Source organism: Crocuta crocuta, unplaced genomic scaffold (assembly GCF_008692635.1).
Source record: "Crocuta crocuta isolate KB4526 unplaced genomic scaffold, BGI_CrCroc_1.0 scaffold179, whole genome shotgun sequence".
Lineage (NCBI taxonomy): Eukaryota > Metazoa > Chordata > Mammalia > Carnivora > Hyaenidae > Crocuta > Crocuta crocuta.
This window is the reverse complement of record NW_027551568.1, coordinates 16,793,916-16,815,638: the sequence shown is the minus strand read 5'-3', so window position 1 is coordinate 16,815,638 and position 21,723 is coordinate 16,793,916. Positions and strand designations below refer to the sequence as shown.

Below are 21,723 nucleotides of genomic sequence, written 5' to 3'. Positions count from 1 at the left end.
ACACTCATCATTTCATCAAGGAGAAAACTTTACATTGCGAGAGAGAGTGTGTGCAAGCAAGCACATTTATTTCCCAGGTTTGTATTGTTTCCAGCCCTACATTTGCTGTTGATGTTACTGTGAATCAAGCCATCCACAAGGCTAGTGATATAAAGATTGAGATATTTTTATGTTACATTTTGCAAGTGTGAAGCAAAAATAAAGGGTGAGCTGTAGCAAAATGGGAGAATTAAGAATGCCTGTTTCTAGCTATATCTACTTTCTTTTGTTTTCCCTTCTTTCTTCCTCATGATTACAAGTCACAGGATCAAGTCTTGACTTGACAGGATCAAGTCTTCAGTCCCCTCTGACCCTCTCTTCTGTCCACATCACTGCCACGTTTGAACACGGGGCAGACACATCTCTTGCAAAGGATATGTTCCTGAAGACCTCACATATTTAAAAATCCACAAAACGCAAATTTAATCCTGGCAAAAGGTGACAGGTGTTTCTCTTTCCCAGTTCACGTGGCCCTGACATGACAATTGAATAAACAGTTTCTACTCGCTTGGCCTGCCGACTCTGACATTATGCTGTTCCTGATTAAATTTTTATTGCTGTAAAGTGAGATTGCACTCCTTATAGAGTATGTAACATTTGTGTTACTGAAATGCACGTCAAGTGCCACCATGATCTACTCTGTTTCCTTGTGCTGCTTCTATTAGAACCTGCCCTCAGGTGAGAAGAGAGCAAAGAAGGATGTTATTTATATTTGACTGCCAAGGAATATATGCCATTGTGTTGCTTTTCCTGGCAGAGTATATCTTTTAAATTTTATCAGAAGAATTATTTTGGCCTCTATTAATGAGTTGAACTTTTCATTCAGGATCCTCAAATTCTGCCATTGCGGCCAAATCTAGTCAGAGGATCTCTGAACTCAGTGGGGGAAAGATACCTGCATATGCAGATATATATTGATTGCCCCTTTCATTTCAGAAGAAAATCTGTATGCTAATGTTTAATAGCCTTGTTTTTATGTTCCTTACCATATAATTAGTATATGAGATAAACTTGTAGGGCTCAAGACTCTATGAAAAGAAGACTGCTTTATCATTGTGAGAGCTCCAAACTAGTCCATGATGCCATCTCAGTCTCAGGTATGCTAAACTCTTTACACTCCTTTGTTGACTGATGGACAAAATTAATCAATATGTTGCATGCAATCTAAAGGGAAGAGCTAATATTCATAGAAACAGCTGTTCTTGCCACCCTTGGTTAAGGTAATCAGAGCTTTCTTAACCAGAAACTTCAGCAATTAGACATCAATATGTCATTGAAGTTCTTGAAGAAATACTGAGAGTTTTACATCATGGAACCATGCCTGTCGAGGATATGATATGTGGATTGTGATAAATTAACAGTTATCTTTCCTGGGAGGAAAGAGATACCATACTCAAGAAGAGAATTTAATAAAGAGACTCTGTATGTGGGTAGGGCGTAAGGGGTGATGTGTTCTCTGAAGCTAGTAACAGCAGACCACTGAAGGGGAGCCTTCTCCAAAGCCTGGAGAAGGAAACTGTTTGCAGGGGGCTGCCTGATAGGAGACGTGGCCTTTAGTCTGGAGACACGGCCAACTCCTGGAGACCTGAGAGGAAGGGAGCTCCATGGGGAAAAATGTCGCCTCTCCTTCTTCCTACCTTCAGATTTATTGCGAGTGCTTCCACTGGTTGACCGGATTCCAGAAGCTAGTGAGAAAACCACTCCAAGTAGGGGAAATATGCTCATGGCTGTATTTATTATTTTATTTTATCCCACCATAGGTATTACCACTGGCAAGACTTCCTTTGTTTACAGTTACTAACATGGGTCATGTCATTTCCCCTCAGAAGATACTGAAAGTGGCTCAAGCAAGCTAATCCTATCCCTTAGGTGACTTGCCAGGTTTCTGTCATTCTATCACGTCTTTCACCATCCTTGTTTACCTTTCATTTTGACCCCACAGCTTCTGTCCAAAATTTCTCTGTGTGTTTCTTTTTTTTTTTTTAAATTTTTTTTAATGTTTTATTTATTTCTAGGAGAGAGAGAGAGAGACAGCGTGAGCAGGGGAGGGTCAGAGAGAGAGGGAGTCACAGATTGAAATGGGCTCCAGGCTCTGAGCTGGCAGTCAGCACAGAGCCCGATGCGGGGCTCGAACCCACGAACTGCGAGATCATGACCTAGGCGAAAGTCGGATGCTTAACCAACTAAGCCACCCAGGCACCCCTTCTCTGTGTGTTTCTTAAACTTTATAAGTAAAATAAACCCATACCTTCAAACAAATTATTTTCAGAGGCGCTGCCACTGTTATCAGTCAAGTTAAGTGGCACAAGAAAACATTGAAGTGTTTGTTATAGGAGAAGACAGTTTTGGAACCAGTATGGTGTGGCTATGGATTGTGTACGCTAGGTAGGATGGTGAATTTTCTGTGATAAACTGTATTTCTTCTGCACGCTCCATTTTCCAGCTTTGGAATGTAATTGTAGGTTGCTTGGTGGAGGAGGCCAACATCTGAGGAACTGCCCTTACTTGTGGAAGAAAGCAAATTCCTGCCGACCATGATAGACATCAGCACGGATACAGTTTTTGCAGTCTCTGCTAAACAATTTGATAAACCAACTAGTTTTTATCAGGCCTCTGCAATGGATGGCCCCATGCCTAACACTATCCATTTCTCCTGTCTGATGGAGATACCACACTAACACCAGAATGTCTCAAAATGTTTTCGGGGCGCCTGGGTGGCTCAGTCGGTTAAGCATCCGACTTCAGCTCAGGTCATGATCTCACGGTTTGTGGGTTCGAGCCCCGCATCGGGCTCTGTGCTGACAGCTAGCTCAGAGCCTGGAGCCTGCTTCAGATTCTGTGTCTCCCTCTCTCTCTGACCCTCCTCTGCTCACGCTGTCTCTCTCTCTCTCTCCTAGAAATAAATAAAATATTAAAAAAAAAAAGAGTCCTGGGGTTTAGTTTAAAAAAAAAAATAAACATTAAAAAAAATGTTTTCTATTTGGGTCCTATGTTTGCTTTAAGTTTTTAAAGGTGAATGCTTAGGACTGTACAGCCAGATAACATTCCAGAATGGCTGAGGAGGGGCAATAATCATGATGATAATCAGAGAGAAGTGGGTCGCCTAGGTGGCTCAGTTGATTAGGCATCCAACTTCGACTCAGATCATGACCTCGTAGTCCATGAGTTCGAGCCCCATATCGGGCTCTATGCTGACAAGCTTGGACCCTGGAGCCTGCTTTGGATTCTGTGTCTTCCTCTCACTTTGCCCTTCCCTTACTTGCACTCTCTCTGTCTCTCAAATATAAATAAACATTAAAAAAAATAATAATCAGAGAGAACCGAGTGGGTATCCGGGTGGGAGAACTGTACCAAGTTTGTTTGGAGGAATAAACTCAGTAAAAATCATTCCATCATCTGACACCCTCCTTTATGCGTCTCCTGTCAGGCTCACTATCTGCCTCTGTTGTGCTTCCCCTAATGTCTTTTTATCACGGTCTTAATGACCATCATAACAGAAATATATTACATTAAAAATGGAAAAAAGACTTCTGAGAATGTGTTCCAGGAGAGCTGTTCTCTCCACCCAGCCCCTACTGTGCTTCTGGAAGCCAGTGCCATGCACAGAGGAAGAGATGGGAGCCTCATGTTGGAACTTCAGACCATCCCTGATCCTCCTGCTGTAAGTCACCCAGCTGCTCTGAGTTGGATCAACTCATCTGTAAAATGGGACTATCCCTACCTATATTTCTATTATTGTGAAGCATTCAGCAAATGGTAACGTTCGTCACTATTACTAATCTAGTATCTGTAGGATGTTCTGTCTTTGTTTTCAATTCTTTTTTGTTTGTTTCAAATTAAATTTTCCCCAAAGGTAATTGGATACCTAATCATCCTTGTGCAGCCTGGTAATTAGAAATAAAGAGAAATCAACCTGTATAAATGACTGCAATTTTTAAACTCTTGCTTTTGCTTTTATTAGTTTTCAGTAACTATAATTGCCACTTATTCATTCAACTAACATTTATTAAGTGCTGGTTAAGGACTGAGGCTTGTGGTTTTATAAACTATTTCTTCACAATTCCTTCCTGCCCTATGTTACCCTGCCAGTAGAACCAAAAAATGCAGGGCATTTAAGTCAAGAAACCAACATGTGCTGATATTTCCAAAAATAGACGGGAGCTGTCTTATGTGGTTTCAGCCAAGAAGAGGCAAGCACAGTGGGCAACCTAAGGGAGACAATAAGTCTTTAACATATATTCCTCTGAAAGAATTAGAAGGAGAGGCTGGTAAAGGGGGAGCCAAGCAAGAAAGGTGAGGAAGCAGCTGAGGAGGGAGAGGATCAGTGGGATTATTTGTAGAAGGAGGAAGTTTTGCCAAAAAGTGAAATAGCCTACAACACCAGATTGCTACAGAAACTAGCAAAGACCACCAGAAGGTTCTATTCCTTTTCCAGAGAATACTTCTGTGGCTTGTCGAGCAATAGTGAATCTTGCATTTCTGACCCACATCTTGGATTAGTCTTCACTGTCTGATGTGCATTGACTTCTTTTCTTTTTGAACTCTCATAGTACAAGTTGTCTGTCTCATATTGCTCAGCATTTAATTACTCATCAATCCTGTATTATTTAAGAGATTCAGGTGTTAGAGTCATAGCTCAAGTAGATCTGAATCTTCCAAAAGACATTTAAAAAATTAATTCTCTAGCTCTCCCCTAACACACTGTCTGCTCTATTGTATCTGCTTAAAAATGTAATTTGAGGGGAGGATATCATAATAAGTATCTATTTTTTCATGCAATTTAATGTATTCCTTTCTGAATTACATTATTGGGCTTAAGCAGTATCACTTGAGCATCCCATGAACTTATCCCAAGGTGCCAAATCTAGGAAGCAGTGGGGCTAAGATATAAAACTAGATTTGTCAGACTCCAAACTATATCTTTGTTTCAACACACAGTTCTTACTCAAACTCAAGCTCACTTTGAAATGCTCTATGATGATTTTAATACTCAGGTCAGATATCACCTTAGTGAGCCATTTCCAATCCAAAACAGCCCTCCTGCATTACCTATAATGACTTTCTTTTATATCATCTTTTTGAAATTTATTAGGTGGAGAGGGTGACCAAAACAGAAGCACTTTTGAGAGTAAAAAGGAGGCGTTGTTAAACACAGCACAAACATAAGCCTGTCCCAGACAAATTGGGATATTTGGTCACCTTCCCCATAGAAATTACCACTATCTAAAATAATTTTGATTATTTACAAGTGCCTACAAAACTGGAATGTAAATTCTTTTTTCAGGACCATGTTTGTTTTTTTCATTATTTTAATCTAGTGCCTGGACCATGATCACTAGGTGGTCATCAGATATATGACTAAATTGCATACCAGTGCTTTTTAGGGGCCCAAGCTACGCTTCTGTTTTCCTGCATGTATTCCCCGATTTGGTAGGATTGTTATTTGCCTCTATCACTCTGTGTGATCTGGGTCGTGTCAGCTCCCCGCTCTAATCTCTGCTGTGGTTCTGCTTTTTCTTATCTCTGCCCAGTACTTCTTCCCATTATAGAAACTGTTATAGATAATCCAGAGCCCTGAAGGTCTGAATTCTCTCCAATTGTACACAGAGGAAGTATAACTACCCATTTAAAAATGGGGGTAGGTACTGCTTACTTGTCCATTTGCTTCAGAAGTCGTGTGACCTATGAGTGATTTATGCATACACGTCTATTATTTTCTCATTTTCCTACAATGAACATATTATGGGTATAATGATTGCATTTTAATATTTTTAAGGTAATAAAGTAGAAAATTATAGGTTCTTCCAATCTTTAGCTACAGTAAACCTGCTGGAGATGAAAATATGCCACCTTGGATATACTATAAATTTAAGAGTATTAGAAAAAATATATTATCATGATTTCAGTTTTCTGTTTTTTATCTACAGTTTCTTCTCCATCTGGTTTATAACTTGAGAAAATTGTAAGTTCCCTAGCTCAGTATTTTCACCTCTACAATGGGAATATTTCTGTTGTTCAAGGTCACCAGTTTAGGCTAAGAGGCTTAAAGCCTGCCAAATCACTCATGTTCTTCTCCAATAAGACATTGTTAGGATACATAGTGTCTGTTTTATTACAGGGTATACATAGAAGAGTTTCCTACCACCTTATCATTCCCTGAGCCAAACAAGTCCAAAGGCATCAAAGAGCTATGAAACTAGTTCTATAAAAAGCCTTTAGAACTTTAAAGATCAGTTTTATGCTGTGTCTACTAAAGTCTCCCAAGGGAAACTATACAGCCAACTGCTGGGCATTTACCCAAATACATGCAATTGTGCCTTCCAATCAGGCCTTCCTCACGTGTCTCCAAGCAGAAGCCCAGTGTGTGATCTCTGAAGGTTAAGAAATTTTTTGGAGCTCTATTAGTGAAAGTGCACAACACAATGACATTAAGAAAGACAATGTGATGTATGTCATGCTACTTGTCGGAATATTTGTATTGGAATAGATTATTGGATCACAGATATGTGAACTCTCAATGGACCATAAAAATCATTTGGTCTGACTAACTTGTTTTCAGAAGAGAATACTGAGGGCCAAGTAACTGGAGTGATTTTGCCAAGGCCATGAGACTAGTTAGTCTTAATACTAGTCAGTCCATTATATCCTCATTGCAGGAGCACATTATTCTCTCAACTTTACATTGTGATAAGTGCCTGTGGTGGTGGCTTGGTCTGAGAAAAATGCCTGGTCTTGGCCTCCAAGAAGTCCTGAACTGAAGTCTTAGCACCGCTTGGTCTTAGTAGGAGACCTCGGTCAAAGTTACATTCGGATATCCCATGAGGTCTGTTTCCTATCAGAAAAATTTAGTGATCCTACTTCAAGCTGCCACCAGGGACTTTTTGAAGTCAGCATTTTTAAGGGCAGTGTTGGGCATCAGTATTCATTCAAATAGTCTTAAGCCCTGTTTTGGATACTGATAAGTCATGTGAAACTTAGCAGCTAACATCATTCAGTTGTTTTGGTCAAAGTGTGTTTGGTTTATATCAATTTAAAATTTTCAAAAAGTAAATAGAATACCTAACTTAAAGATCTCCTTCAAAAATGATACAGTGTAAAATCTGTATACTTAAAGAGTTATATTCAGTGATGCTTTAATACTCTCATCAAAAATCCCCTCTGACCTAAAATAAAAATTGAAGATAACTTGTATATTGCTATAATATATGCAACATATGTTTTTGCTAAAAATTCATGAGTATGAAGTACTTAACTTTTTTAAATTATTTAATAAAACTTTTTTCTTCATCAATTGATAAAATTAATGACTGTACCAATCCTGCTTATTTCCTGGAATATAAAATGTAATAGAATTAAAAAACAATGAGAAGTAGAGATTATCTATTTCAGAGGTCAATACTAAGAACGTGCTGATTTCTTAAATTCTTTATGAAATTTTATAAGGAGATAGGAGGTATACATAGATACTAAAATCCTATCTTTAGGAAGCCCAAATCTATTTAATTTAATTTAATTCATTTATGTTTTAAGACTTCAATTATGACCAATAAAATAAGATTAATCTTGAGAAGTATTTTATTATAAAATAATGAAATTTAAAAATCTAAGAGTCTGTACATAAATTTAAAGGATATACAAGGACTATACTCTTAGGGTTCAGAACAAGAAAAGCAGTAATTAGAAATGTGAAGTCAGCCCATTCAAGCCTCTAAAAATTTAGGTAAATGATATTTCTTCCTTTGTTTTTGTTCCATTTAACATGATACTGAAATTTGTATTTCAAAGTAAGCACTTTTTTTTTTAATTTACTCCAGATACTGACCTCTACAGAAGGACAGTCCTCTGCTTGAAATCTGTCTTCACCAGTCATTAGCAGCATGACCTTGGCAATTTTCTTTACCTCTCTCAGGCTCAATGACCTCATCTGTAAAAGGGGATAATGACAGGGCCACCTTCAAAAAGATTTTGCTAATCATGCAGATAATATGTAGACTTAAGATAGAGCCTGACACAAGGTAATTGTTCAGTGATGGGATTTTCTAATAATAATGTGTATAAGTTCATCAGATGTTTATTGGCCTCTAGTATGTGTGGTACAATAAGAAGGGTATGGTGAGGCATATGAACGTTCATGAGACACCAGCCCCACCATAAAGAAGCTTAACATTTAGTAGAGGAATTAGAATATATATATAAAACGTGAATACAGACTTGAATAAGTGCCAGGAGAGAGGGTCAGACAGTGTATTAGTAGAATCTGAAGAGAGCATTTATTTTGTTTTGTGGCAAGAGAGACATTTTAGGGGTGATAATGTTTGAGATAGGTTTTAGTAGCTATGGGTTTAAAGATGCTGAGCAGGTGATTGGACTTCCCAGTAAGAGTAGAGAAAGAGAGGAAAGGGAGATAGAGAGAGAATTATATTGCTAGGTTTCATTCATCCAGCAGATAATAGTTGTGTGTCTACTCTCTTCTAGGTAGTATTCTGGGAACTTGGAATTAAGTACATCAGTAAACAAAGATGTGTTGCTGTCATGGAGTGGGGAGGTAGATAATAATCATATTGAGTTGACTAAATAGCATGTCAGTGGGGGATAGATATTCTGGGTAACAGTGGAATAAGGTAAATGGGTTTGGGAAGGATGTGGAAGTTGGGGTGGGTATTAGTTTGCTATGGCTTCTGTAACAAAAAAGACTACAGGTTTGGTGTCTTAAACAATAACAATTTATTTTCCCATAGTCCAAGATCAAGGTGTTGGCAGGTTCGGTTTCTTCTGAGGCCTTTCTCTTTGGCTCGCACATGGTCACATTTTCAGTGTGTCCTCACACAGCAATTCCTCTGTGATGACATGTCTCTGACATCTTCCTGTGTGTCCAGATTTTCTCTTCTTATAAGGATGCCACTCAGATTGGATGAGGGCCCACTCTATAGCCTTATTTAACGGAATCACCTCTTTAAAGACCTTATCTGCAAATATAGTTACATTGTAAGGTACTAGGGGGTTAGGGCTTTGATACATGAAATTTAGGGGAGCACAATGAGCTCATAACAGAATGGTTACAGTTTAAATAAAGTGGTTAGGTCAAAATCTTGAAGCAAGCAAGAGAGCCATAGAGATATATGGAGAAACAGATTCCAGGCAGAGAAACTTCCAGTGCAAAGGCCCTAAGACAGACTTGTGTTCAGTATGTTCAAAGAACAGAAAGTAGGTCAGTTAGCTGGAGCAAAGAAAAACCAATGAGAGTAATTGGAGATAAACACAGACAAACAAAGGAGATCAGAATATAGAACGCTTTACAGGTCATGGTGAGAACCTGGGCATTTGCTCTGGATGACACTGACAGCCCTTGCAGAACTCAGCAGGAGTCAAATGCAATCATGCTAATCTCCGGCTGCTATCTGAAATGCACAATAGAGTTGGAGTCAGACTACAGCCCATGGACCAAGTCCAGACCGTTGCTGGGTTTTGTATGGTCCATTAACTAAGAATTATTTCTACATTGATAATTGATTGATAAAATATTTCACGACACAGGATAATTACATGAAATTCAAGTATAGCACCCAGAAATAAAGTTTTAGTTGGACTATACTCATTTGGTGACATGTTACCCATGGCTGCTTTTGTGTTATAATGACAGAGTTGAGTAGCTGTAAGGCCACCTGCTCGGACTACAAAGCCTACAGCATTTTCCATCTTAGTCTTTCAGAGTAAGTTCTCTGACCCCGATAGAGAGTGTCAAGGATTGAACAGTGGGGAGGCTGGTGACTCTGGCCAGGACTGCAGCAGTGGAGACCATAATGGTGGGGGTGGGGGTTGGACAGCATTGCTAGTGAGGCAGTTTGTTTGGGAGAAATGATGGGGAATGTGGATTGGGGAGAGGTTGTGGACTTGAATGCATTGCAGTTAAGCAGGTATCCTACAGACCTTTGAACATAGACGTGCCGCCATTATTCCAGCTTTGCTTTAGGAAGTCTGATTGGTAGCAGATCATATAAGGGGCTGACAGCAAAGGTAAAGTCAAGAGGTATGTCGGTGGCCTGGAAATGGAAAGATGAGGACAAGCAAAAGGTAGATTTAAGAGTCCCCTGAACACATCAAGCAGCGTTTCCATTTTCTGTGCCAGTAAGGAAACTTCTGTGATAATATAGCAGTTTTGCAACAACTTTAAAAATATCTTGAAGTGCTAGAATACTAGTATTCTAATTATATACCCTTTGAGTTAAAATAGCGTTCTTCAAGTGAATCAGGCCGGATGCCTTTTACAATTTAGGCCCTTGGATGTGTAATACTGAAAATATGAACTCAAAAGAAGACCATCAGGGAAAAAAAAAAAAGAAAAAAGAACCATCTGTAATCCATAAGTGGTCAGAGGAACTCCCAATCTAGATTTCCTTCCACCTGATTAATTAGCATTTATTGGTAAAAAGTAAATATTTTGAACTTTACATTTTTATTTTGTTCTATGAGCTACTTTTATAATCTAGGTCTGCAGCTTTGGTTCTATAGATATCCATTATCTTTGCTTAGATACCTGAGTCATGTTCTTTCCAATATATATTTGGAAGATTGATGGGTGAAAAGACACTTAATTCAATTTTATGTATTCCTTAAATCATCTCAATCATATTTTTCATGTAGAACTTTGCTTCTTCCTTAAAATAACCCTTTATCATTATAAAAGGTGATTATAATATTAATTATATAATTTTAGCTGATAAAGTTAAAGCAGTGCTCAGTGTTTCATGTATTATGTCCAAAGTTATCCAAGTTTACTTTGTAACATGTATTTTCCAATCTTATTTTGTCCATCTTTCCAAATTCAGGTGATGATAAAGAAGGCTAAAACACAAAACAGTTGACATATAGGAAGAACAGAATGAGCTAAAATCTTTTCAATCTTTAAGAAAGAAAGAGCTACATAGCATAAAATAGACTTCAAACCCAAAGCTGATTTATTCATATATGAAGGAGTACAGCGTTCCTTGAATGAGTATATTTCTGTTGATGGGATCTTTCAGACATAGCCATATTCTGAATTTGGATTAGTTAAAAGAAGCATGAAATATCTCTGCTGCAATGAGGAGAGGAAAGTAGGATCTCCTGTTCATCTAAAAATAATCATTCTTTACCAAGAATGGAGAGGTGATTGAGTATCCTCACTAGAATTTCCAAGTCATTTGTGGACAAGATTTGAGGATGACTTATACAGGTTCTGATTTAACTTCAGAAATGTCACTGAAGTTTATATGCAGGTAATTGAGTTAGGAAGATGATAAAATTCATTTCCTATTTTTGGGTTTATTTTTCTTAAAAGGGGAGTTCTTATTATGTTTCAAACTCTGAGAAGTAAAAGTTTCCCAAATATTGACAATAAAGAGAGCTGGTGAAGACAATGAACTCCAGAGTCTAGTAGTGGGAGGTAGTGACTCTTGAATCTATTCCTGTCATTTTTCAGAGGAACCTGAAACCCCAGGAGGCCAGGTTCATTGATTGCCCTCTAGCTAGGCATTGTTGTCTCAGTATGTATTTATTGTTGGACTGGACTTACCTAAAAATTCAGTGGCCATGTTTGGCCTGGAACCCCATTCTCTAGCTAAGAACCCCTTTCTCTTTCTGCTAGGGTCCAGACTAGAGGTCTTTCTAGTGTCTGATTCCAACCTTGGTGTAAGTAAGCTGATTTTCTGTGGCACTTAGACTTGCCATTAAACAGCAGCTGGGTAGCCCTTTCATAATTTCTTACATTCTTCTGATAGTGTCAGTGGACACCCTGAGCTACTGTAAATATGTCTTTATCACCACTCAAAAACCTATGACCCTGTTTTGAACAAGAGAGCAGATCTGAGGCTCAGTCTTCAGGAGGGCAAGAGGAGAAACCTAAACTTTGAGAACATACCCACATTTGGTTAGAAGGTATTTTTTATGGATTTATTCCATTTGTGGCTAAATCATTTTCTTTTCATGAAAGAATGCACTTTTTTATTTTATAATATGATTATTTAACTAAAACTGATTTATTTTAAAAACATAAATCCGGAGGTTACACGGATACAATACAACTGATTAAAAATAAGTCCAGGGCAACACACATACTGCACAACCATGAACAGGGGCCACAGATGACTGAGCTTTGAAGACATTTCCCTAGGCATGACCTCGGCTGTAATATCTGGAAACGCAAGCGGCACAGCATATGGTGAAAACCCATGGAATGAGAGCAAGAAGACACATTGTGGTTTTTGATTTGTTAGGTGAGGATACTCCATCCAAGCTTTGTTTCTCCAAAGTACAGTGAGAAAGATTACAGTTGGAAATGGCTGATGTACTGCCGCTCTGCATTGTGAGGTAAGTTTGCAAAAGTGAGGACACTGCAGTCTCCAAGATGTAATATTCTAACCAATTAAGGAACATTACCCACTCATCATAACCATTAGGGGCTAAATTGCCCAGTAATCACCATACACTATTACCTCTTCAAAGTTGTTTTTACCCGGAAGCATACAAATCAATTCCACCCTGCAGAAAGCTTATTTGAATTACATGTAGAGAAAGCCCACACTCAGGATCCTATAGAAGAGGTAGAAAAGTACACGCTTGTGCATCCACAGATACATGTTAACTCTTGCTCGTTATGTGAACTTTCCTGTCTGTCAGAGCCAAGTTTCCGGTTATTACTCTAAGAAAAGATACAAATAAGGATCTAACTCAATAAATACAGCAGAGAGCTCTATTACTTTAACTCAGCTGACAAGTCATTAATATTCTCCATTCTAAATCTGATTTGTTAGAATTTTTAATCCTGAAGTATTTAGAAGATCGAATCTGCTGATAGGACACAGTTTTATCTTCATTTCTGTTTTTCTTTTTTTTTTTAATAGTTTATTGTCAAGTTGGTTTCCATATAACACCCAGTGCTCATCCCCACAAGTGCCCTCCTCCATGCCCATCACCCCCCTTCCCCTCTCCCCCACCCCATCAGTCTTCAGTTTGTTCTCAGCATTCAAGAGTCTCTCATGGTTTGCCTCCCTCCCTCTCCCCCACTGTTTTCCCCCCTTCTTCTCCCCCACGGTCCTCCATTAAGTTCCTCATTTCTGTTTTTCAATGCTCCCTGCAAGGAGGTTCTGGTGTCTAAAAAAATGAGCTGGGATGTTCAAAACCAAGTATAAAAGCATGTGCACAATAATTTGCCAACTAACTTCCATGTAAACTTTAACTAGTTCTTTAGTAACATTGACTACAACTCAGGTAGAAATGATAGAGCAAGTAATGATTTGATAATGTTTAAAGCATTTGCTGAAATCAGCTGTTTAGGGGAAGAAAAAGCTCTTTAAAGTTGGCTGTTTACTTGGAAGAGCATAGGAGAATAGTCATTATGCATCATCATCAGGTCATTCGGTAGGTATAACACATTAGAATAGGAGGCTCGAACTGCCAGGAATTTACCCAAGGGATACAGGAGTGCTGATGCCTAGGGGCACATGTACCCCAGTGTTCATAGCAGCACTCTCCACAATAGCTAAAACATGGAAAGAGCCTAAGTGTCCATCAACCGATGAATGGATCAAGAAGATGTGGTTTATCTATACCATGGAATACTACATGGCAATGGGAAAGAATGAAATCTGGCCATGTGTAGCAACATGGATGGACCTTGAGGGTGTTATGCTGAGCGAAATAAGTCAGGCAGAGAAGGACAAATACCATATGTTTGCACGTATAGGAGGATTAGGAGGAACTTGACCGAGGAACAAGGGGGAGAAGCAGGAGGGAAATGGTGGGGGAAAGGGAGAGAGGCAAACCATGAGAGACTCTTGAATGCTGACAAAAACTGAGGACTGATGGATGTGGGGGGGAGGGGGTGATGGGCATGGAGGAGGACACTTGTGGGGATGAGCACTGGGTGTTATGTGGAAACTAATTTGACAATAAACTATTTGTAAAAAAAAAAAAAAGAATAGGAGGCTCTAGATTAGAATGATAGTTTTACAGACAGTCAAATCAATAACTCTGCTGTCCCACTTGTTTTCTATTTATTTTTTTGAAAATTTTGCCAGAAATAAAAGTTAAATTTTTAGAACCTGATTTTGGAATAAGACCCAATAATATTTTATTAAATAAAATTTCTCCTTTTTGGAGCTTCCATTTTTAATAAAATTTTTCTTCTTATTCTGATTATATGTTTGAATTAACTTTCTGCCTTCCTAATTAAGCTTTGCATTTTATTTATATTTTTGTTATTAAAAGTCAATCTTGTGACGGTTATAATTCCATCAAAATTAAAATTCCATCAAAATTAAGCTAAGTGGTATCAGGATAGAAGTTGTAAAGTGCCGATGGTCCTTTCATGGTATCTGAGCTAGACAGAACATATTAAAAAAACAAACATAACTACCCATAAATATATGGAGACTGACAAAAACAAAAAAATATATTAAATATACACTGACCTTTCTGTTTCTCCCCAAGTGATGAGTAAATTATGATCAGAAGATTATTACCTCAGTCAAATTTCCCAGCAGCTCTGGGAATGGGTGTTTCTTTCTCCCTTCTCAAAGGAAGAAACCAAAATTGACAGAGGTTAAGGAATGATCACAGGGCAGATGTGTTACAGAGCCAGTATCTTAAATGAGATCCGTCCTATCCTGCTTTGTGTATTAAGTAAGCATCAATCACACTTTAAGTGAAGGTCTGTGAAGTACACAGCTTTACTACACAAAGCTTTATATTCAGGGGAATTTGTTTCCTTTACTTGAGGCTTGAGGACTAGGTTCCAGGAGGATGTATTTTCTTGAAGTTAAGAGGTTTGAGTCAAAGGGGCATTGCTGGGGTATAATTCAATTGTATAGGTATCTAAGTTTCTTCCTGGGAATCATTAGACCTTGACAGTGAATATTTATTCTTGCAAGCCAATAAGGTTATGTGCACTGCAGCATAGATTTCAGGCAGGTGCTCTGGTGTGGAGCTCAAAACATCCTAACATCCCTGCTTCTGAGTAATGGTAGCAGAAGGAGACCTGTAAATCATACAGATCCATTAATAGTTAGAGGAAGTGGTGAAGTATAGCCAAGAGAACTGGATTCTGCTGACACTTGAAATGTGATGAAGATTCTGTGAAGCAGAGATAATGTAGAAAGGATGGCCATGTAGAAAATTGTTCTACATGTGCCAGCCATGGGGATTTTCTCCACATTTATTTGGCCTCCATTACAATTCTAAAGTAGATCCAAATCGCTTTGTGATGGGAATTTTATCAGACAGCATGCAGAAGTAAGAGTCTTCCAAAAACAGGCTATTGGCTTCTGAAATATTTGCATGATCTCTCTCATGGCAGTTCAGAATCTTCTAGATCCCTGTAAGAATTCCTTAACTGTGGCTTGCTACATTTGAAGAATCTTTGTTTGCTTTCATAGCTAACCATTCTTGTTAGATTTTTGGAATTCAATAAGCTCTGACTGTTCATAATTCAATATTTTAGTGACACATTTTTAGGTTTCGAAATCAGTTTTATGAGGCATGTAATAAAAATAAAATCAGTCTGTTGAACAGTTATGGTGCTCAGTCAATTCTGAGTATGACCTGTAGAAAACAGAGTAAAAACAAAATGACACTGAGTAAGCCATTTTTACATCCTTTTTATTAAAAGAAAAAGAATGACTAAACCAGTAGAAAACATAAAAAGCTATTAAAAGTTTTAAAAACCTTTTCATTCATAAGATTCTGTGTACATATTTTACCAGATGGAGTTGGGGTGTGAAATTTAAGTCACATATGATAGATTTTGTTCTCTAAATGTAATGACATGTTACAGTCGAGCATTCAGAAATATGTTTCATGTATTGATTCCTATCCCATTTCAGATGTGTGTCTTGTTCGAATTGATTGCAAATCCTAAATGAGGGAGGGTATTATTTTTCTACATAGCAACAAATGGAATCTTATCTCTCTTGTTGTTTTTTAGAGATGGAGATGCTATGTGTACATGTGAGTATGAAAAAAAATGGAGTCCATTAGTTCCAAATTTGACATTAGCTCTCAAATGCAGCCAGATTAGCAGACCTTTGGCCTTCCCTCCAGGATTTCTCAATTATTGAGAGAAACATGCTCTTCTTGAGCTCTTAGAGATAAGTTGGCTGAGGCAGATTCCTCAAAAAAGGTTAATGTTATTTACACCATGCTTTGACTTAATATTTTAGAACCACCATGGCTTATTTTGAAATGTAGTATCTTCTTTAGTTGCATTGTCATTTGAATCATTTTAGATCTATTTTGACAGATGACTAGGTAACCACTCAACCTCTTGCAAGTACGTTCTTTATGCATTCATTTTCCCAGGCCCTTTATTCAATCCCATATGGAAACAGTAGAACACAGATTTGACATCTGCCTGAAGTGGTTCACTGTGATCAGTGACAGTGGTCATCATACTATTGGTTATCTGCTATAGATAGATAGATAGATAGATAGATAGATAGATAGATAGATAGATAGAGACAGGGAAACCTGGGTGGCTCAGTCAGTTAAGTATCTGACTCTTGATTTTGGCTCAGGTTATGTACTCATGGTTGGTTCATGAGATCGAGCCCCACGTCCAGCTCTGCACTGACAGTGTGAAGCCTGCTTGGGATTCTCTCCCCCTTCTTCCTCTCTCCTTTGCACTCTCTCTCTCGATCAAAAAAAAAATATTTTTAAAAGAATTAGATATAGACAGATAGAAATACCCCTTAATATGTGTTTATTTATAAATTATACACATGCTCTACTAAAATATCATTGAAATTATAACACATATACACACAAAATGTAAAATAGAATGATAGATATAAAATAAATAAACATTTTTATTAGTTAACACATCTCAAACTTTTTAAAGTGTTAGAATAATATATATTAAATTATGTTATTTATACTTGTATATAATAACAATATCTATAATAACTTTAGTGGGAACAATCACTATCTTTTCTCTATTATTTTTGAAAATCTCAATTTTACTTTTTTCTTTTTCATACTTCAAGCTTAGTTCACATACTGAGGAATACGTACTTTCAATGGTTGAAAAAGTTATTACATATGCAAGTTACCAACAGAGAAGCAGCACGTCATGCCACCTACTTACGGAGACATAGATGCATTTTCCCTCCAATCCATGCCTTAATACAGAAATTGTTAAAGGTCCACTTAGTTCATACGGGATAAAGTTCATTTTTAAGATATAGAAGGTAACTCTGATATCTGATAGCATCTTGATAATTTCACATTATATTAGAGGCTCATTCACATCTGATCTGAATATATCATCATTTCCTTTGCCTGCCATTTGACTGAGACTGAGGCCTGCCAAGGAGCAGAAAAATCACCTGTACCGTGTCCATGTACTGGGCATGCATTGTGCATGTTTGAGGTCTAAGGTTTCTTTTAATGAATCATCTGTTTCTGTTGTCTCTTTTGTGAGAGTGAGTCAGAATGGGCTAACCCTGAACAGTGGGTTCTAGAAATCTACCTAACCAGACACACAGTAGTTCTGATGTTGCAGTATGTTGAGTGTGAACTAGTGTGTGTTAGTGCCTCACTGTGTTTAGCCTGTGCCGTTATAGGACTTTCTCTCCTTCCATTGAATACCTCTGTACTTTAGAGACATACAATCAATGTGTTAAGAGTTAGTGCAACTTAATTCTCTCTACAAAAAATAAAGGCATTATTCATGATATTTTAGAATATTTTCTTCCCACATTTTATTCCATTCCCACTGTGGAGATCACCAATTTATGGAATAAGGAAATGATAATTATTTCATCTTCTTTGTGGAAAAAGGCTTATCTGTGCCATTGTACATAGCAGTCATTATGAAGTTCAGATTTTTATACAAAAACATAAAATCATGTCTGGGTGCATTATTAATTGAATAGATTTGCAGAGCATTTGAAGCAAACTCCTGTCACAGCACTACTGTGATATTCTAATTTTTTAAAATAGTTTTTATTTATTTTTGAAATGGAGAGAGACAGAGAATGAGCAAGGGCAAGGCAGAGAGAGAGGGAGACACAGAATCTGATGCAGACTCCAGGCTTTGAACTGTCTGCCCAGAACCCAATGCGAGGCTTGAACCCACAAACTGCGAGATCATGACCTGAGCCGAAGTTGGACGCTTAACCAACTGAGCCACCCAGGCATCCCTGTGATATTCTATCCTTACCCTTTCTCCAGAGTCCTAACCTAAACTTCCCAACCCCAAGACTATGAGTCCAATAAGGTTGGTGATCACATTGTTTATGTACCGTGTTTTTAATCTTAGCATAGTATAGATTTTCAGTAGAAGGTTTTTGGATTAAAGAATATGTGAAATAGGGGTGACTCAGTCAGTTAAGCATCCAACCTCAGCTCAGGTCATCATCTCACGGTTCGTGAGTTCAAATTCTGCGTTGGGCTTTATGCTGACAGCTCAGAGCCTGGAGCCTGCTTTGAATTCTAGGTCTCCCTCTCTCTCTCTGTTCCTCTTTCTTGCTCTGTTTCTCTCTGTGTCTCAAAAATAAATAAACATTAAAAAAAATAAAAACATAGGTGATAGAGAGACTAGAGGCGGTTGGGACTGTAGAGGAATATATGCTATCCTATAGACAAGTGTGCAAAGGAGAATTTGAAAGCTAAAGTGAGATGGACAGGGTATTTTGTTAGGGTCTGGCGGTTTGTGTCCACGGCCCCCGCCCCTCTACCCCTGCCCAAAAGCACGTCCCAGTCTTAATGCCCAGTGTGATGGTATTAGGAGGTGGGGCCTTTGGGTTTGGTTCTGAGCAGGGGAGCCTTCAAGAATGGGATTAACATTCTTTATAAAAGAGATCTAGGGAGTCCCTAGCTCCTTTCTCAGGAGGCACCAGGAAGTTAGCTCTCACCAGGTGCTACACCTAGTGTGCGGGCTCCATGACCTTGGACTTCAGAGAACTGTGAGAGATAACCCAGTCAGTGATATTTTATCACAGCAGCCTGGACAGTCTCAGACGGGGCTGTGGAATCACGGACGCTTTCTGCAGCTTTCCCCTTTCTTGTCCGACCGTCCATTCATCTCAGAATTGTTGGTTTTGGGGTGGGCTTTGTCCCTCTCCTCTTCAACTGTTTCCTCGGGGGGCGGGTACAGTAGGGGGACATCACTGGGTTTTGTAATGATGTAGTTGTCTTGTTTCCCACCCAGAAGTTTTGGCATGATGCTGCTGTTTGTTTGTGTTTTTTGTTTTGTTTTATTGTTGTTTTACATCAATGAGTGGCTGTCCAGTTTTCCTTCTTCTTCTTGTCATTGTCCTCCCTTCCCTGTTTACGTCTCACTGGATAGTGGGATCTAGAAAAGTCTGGAGTTGAAGAAAAAGTAAAGGAGGAAGAAAAACCTATTCACTCCCCCTAGCTAAAGTATATCCTTTAAAAGACCTGAAGGAATGTCTAGAGGAGTTTCCTTTAATGCCTTTTATCTAAAAGACAGCTTTGGCATTTTCACTTAATGTCTGTAAAACTGCTCTGAGTAAGTACCATGTGAAACACAGAGATTAGTATTGTTAATTTAATGCAGTAAGCTTCGAGTCTTTATAAGATACAATCTCCTTTTGAACTTTATGTTCAAATCAGTGGAGACCAGAGCAGAGTTTTTCAGAGGCGTATTAACTTTGCTACTTCATATGTTAAGCAAATAGAAGAGCTGGAGAAAAATACAAATACTTGGGCTTTAACACCGGCATAAATCACACTGATATATGGGAAAGTAGGCCTTTTTTATTTGTTTTTTTTCTCCCTCATAAACTGCTAGGGAAATTGGATGAACTTCCTCTATAGATAATGGATACAGTAATGTGGAGAGATGATCTGTTGCATTGCTGCACTTGGAAAGGTTCTAATGAGGTAAAGAGCCGGCTCAATTGATGACTAAAACAAAAAGCCAAAAAACAAAAGTTATTATGGACAAAGTACTGTATATTTTATCATCAATCTGTTCCTCTAAATCACAGAGAGGCAGTGTTACCTCACTAAGTGCATTATGCTCTCATCTTAAAAAAGTAACAAAGCTGAGACATTCCAATTTTATTTTTATGTATTCCCTTTCAAAGGTTATCTTTTATTTTGAGAGAATCTTTGAAATAAAATGTTTGAAAGGAATGTAATATTCTTCTGTAAGCAGGAGCAATAGCTGTATATGTACAGTCAGAAAAATGCTTGGAACAACATGGTGGACAAAGAATATACAGAGGATTTAGCCAGTGGTGGTTTTGATATTAATAAATCTATCATTTTAAAAAAATATCATTTAAGTTTTTTAATGTTTATTTATATTTGAGAGAAAGAGACAGGCAGATCACGAGCAGAGAAGGGATAGAGAGAGACAGAGAGAATCTAGAGCAGGCTCCAGGCTGTGAACTGTTAGCACAGTGTTCGCTGAAGGACTTGAACCCATGAACTGTGAAATCATGACCTGGCCTGAAGTCAGCCACTTAACCAACTGAGCCACCCAGGTCCCCTTAAATCTATCTTTTATTATGTAAATGAAAATTTTTAAATGTTTGTTTGTTTTCGAAAGAGAGACAGAACATGAGCAGGGGAGGGGCAGAGACAGAGAGGGAGACAAAATCTGAAACAACTGACAGCTCAGAGCCTGATGCAGGGCTTGAAATAAGGCACAGTGAGATCATGACCTGAACAGAAGTCCAATGCTTAACGGACTGAGTCACCCAGGTGCCCATTATTATGTAAATTTTAAATACTTATTTTGAGAGAGAAAGAGAGAGAAAAGCACATGTGCACACAAGCAGGGAAAGTGCAGAGACAAAAGGAGAGAGAATTCCAAGCAAGCTCCGCATTGTTGGTGTGGAGCCTGATGTGGGGCTTGAACTCATGAACCATGAGATCATAACCTGATCTAAAATCAAGAGTCCAATGCTGAACTGACTGAACCACCCAGGCACCCCTACTATTTACATTTTTAATAAATGTATCTTTTATCATGTTTTACTATGTTAAAATTCATTTTTACCTTTCTCCATCCATAATTATTCAAAATGACAAGAGACCAAAAGAGGCTCCAAGTATTGTCAGGGGAGAATGAAGACCTCAGGGTTATAAACACTTGGCTGCAGCTGAGCAAGCATGCGGGAATGCAGACCAGGGTAAGGAGGGTTTTCTGCTGGAAGGTTTGGAGTAACCACACATGTTCTGCAAAATGGCTGATCTGACTTTATGCTCTACCTTCCTGTCCATTGCAAGTAGCACTGCATAGTGCTCGGAAAAGAAATTCCATCACATGCAGGGCCATCTGGCTGTGTGCCTACTTGTCATGGGGATACTCCGTCTTAACTTTCCATCTGCAATTTTCTTGAAGCCATCACTTACATTTTTGGCATTCATGTAATTAGCCTCTATAGAGAACCTGGGTATGTTTATTTAAAATATGGGGTTGAGGGTTCTTTGATGAAAAGAGTAGCTTCTCCTGGCTTCTTTCCAAGTTTGCAGTTGTATCTTGGAGTTAGGTTTATAACTATGTATCACTTACTATGATATTTTCAGTCTCACACATTGTGTCTTAAATGTCCATTTTTATCTTTCATGGCTTCCCTGCCCACTATCCCCAACTATTCAAGAGAAGGAAGAATTAACAAGAATAAATCTTCATCTTATCCAGAGAGGCTCTGGGCATGAGACAGCTCTATAGAAGTT

General features: G+C 38.4%; 1 protein-coding gene across 1 annotated transcript in view; it reads left to right on the top strand.

Annotated features, from left to right (window-relative positions):
* The window catches only part of KCNIP4 (potassium voltage-gated channel interacting protein 4), a 1,146,137-nt gene that overhangs the window by 248,758 nt on the left and 875,656 nt on the right, over window positions 1-21,723 (top strand). The gene's annotated exons all lie outside the window — the stretch shown is intronic.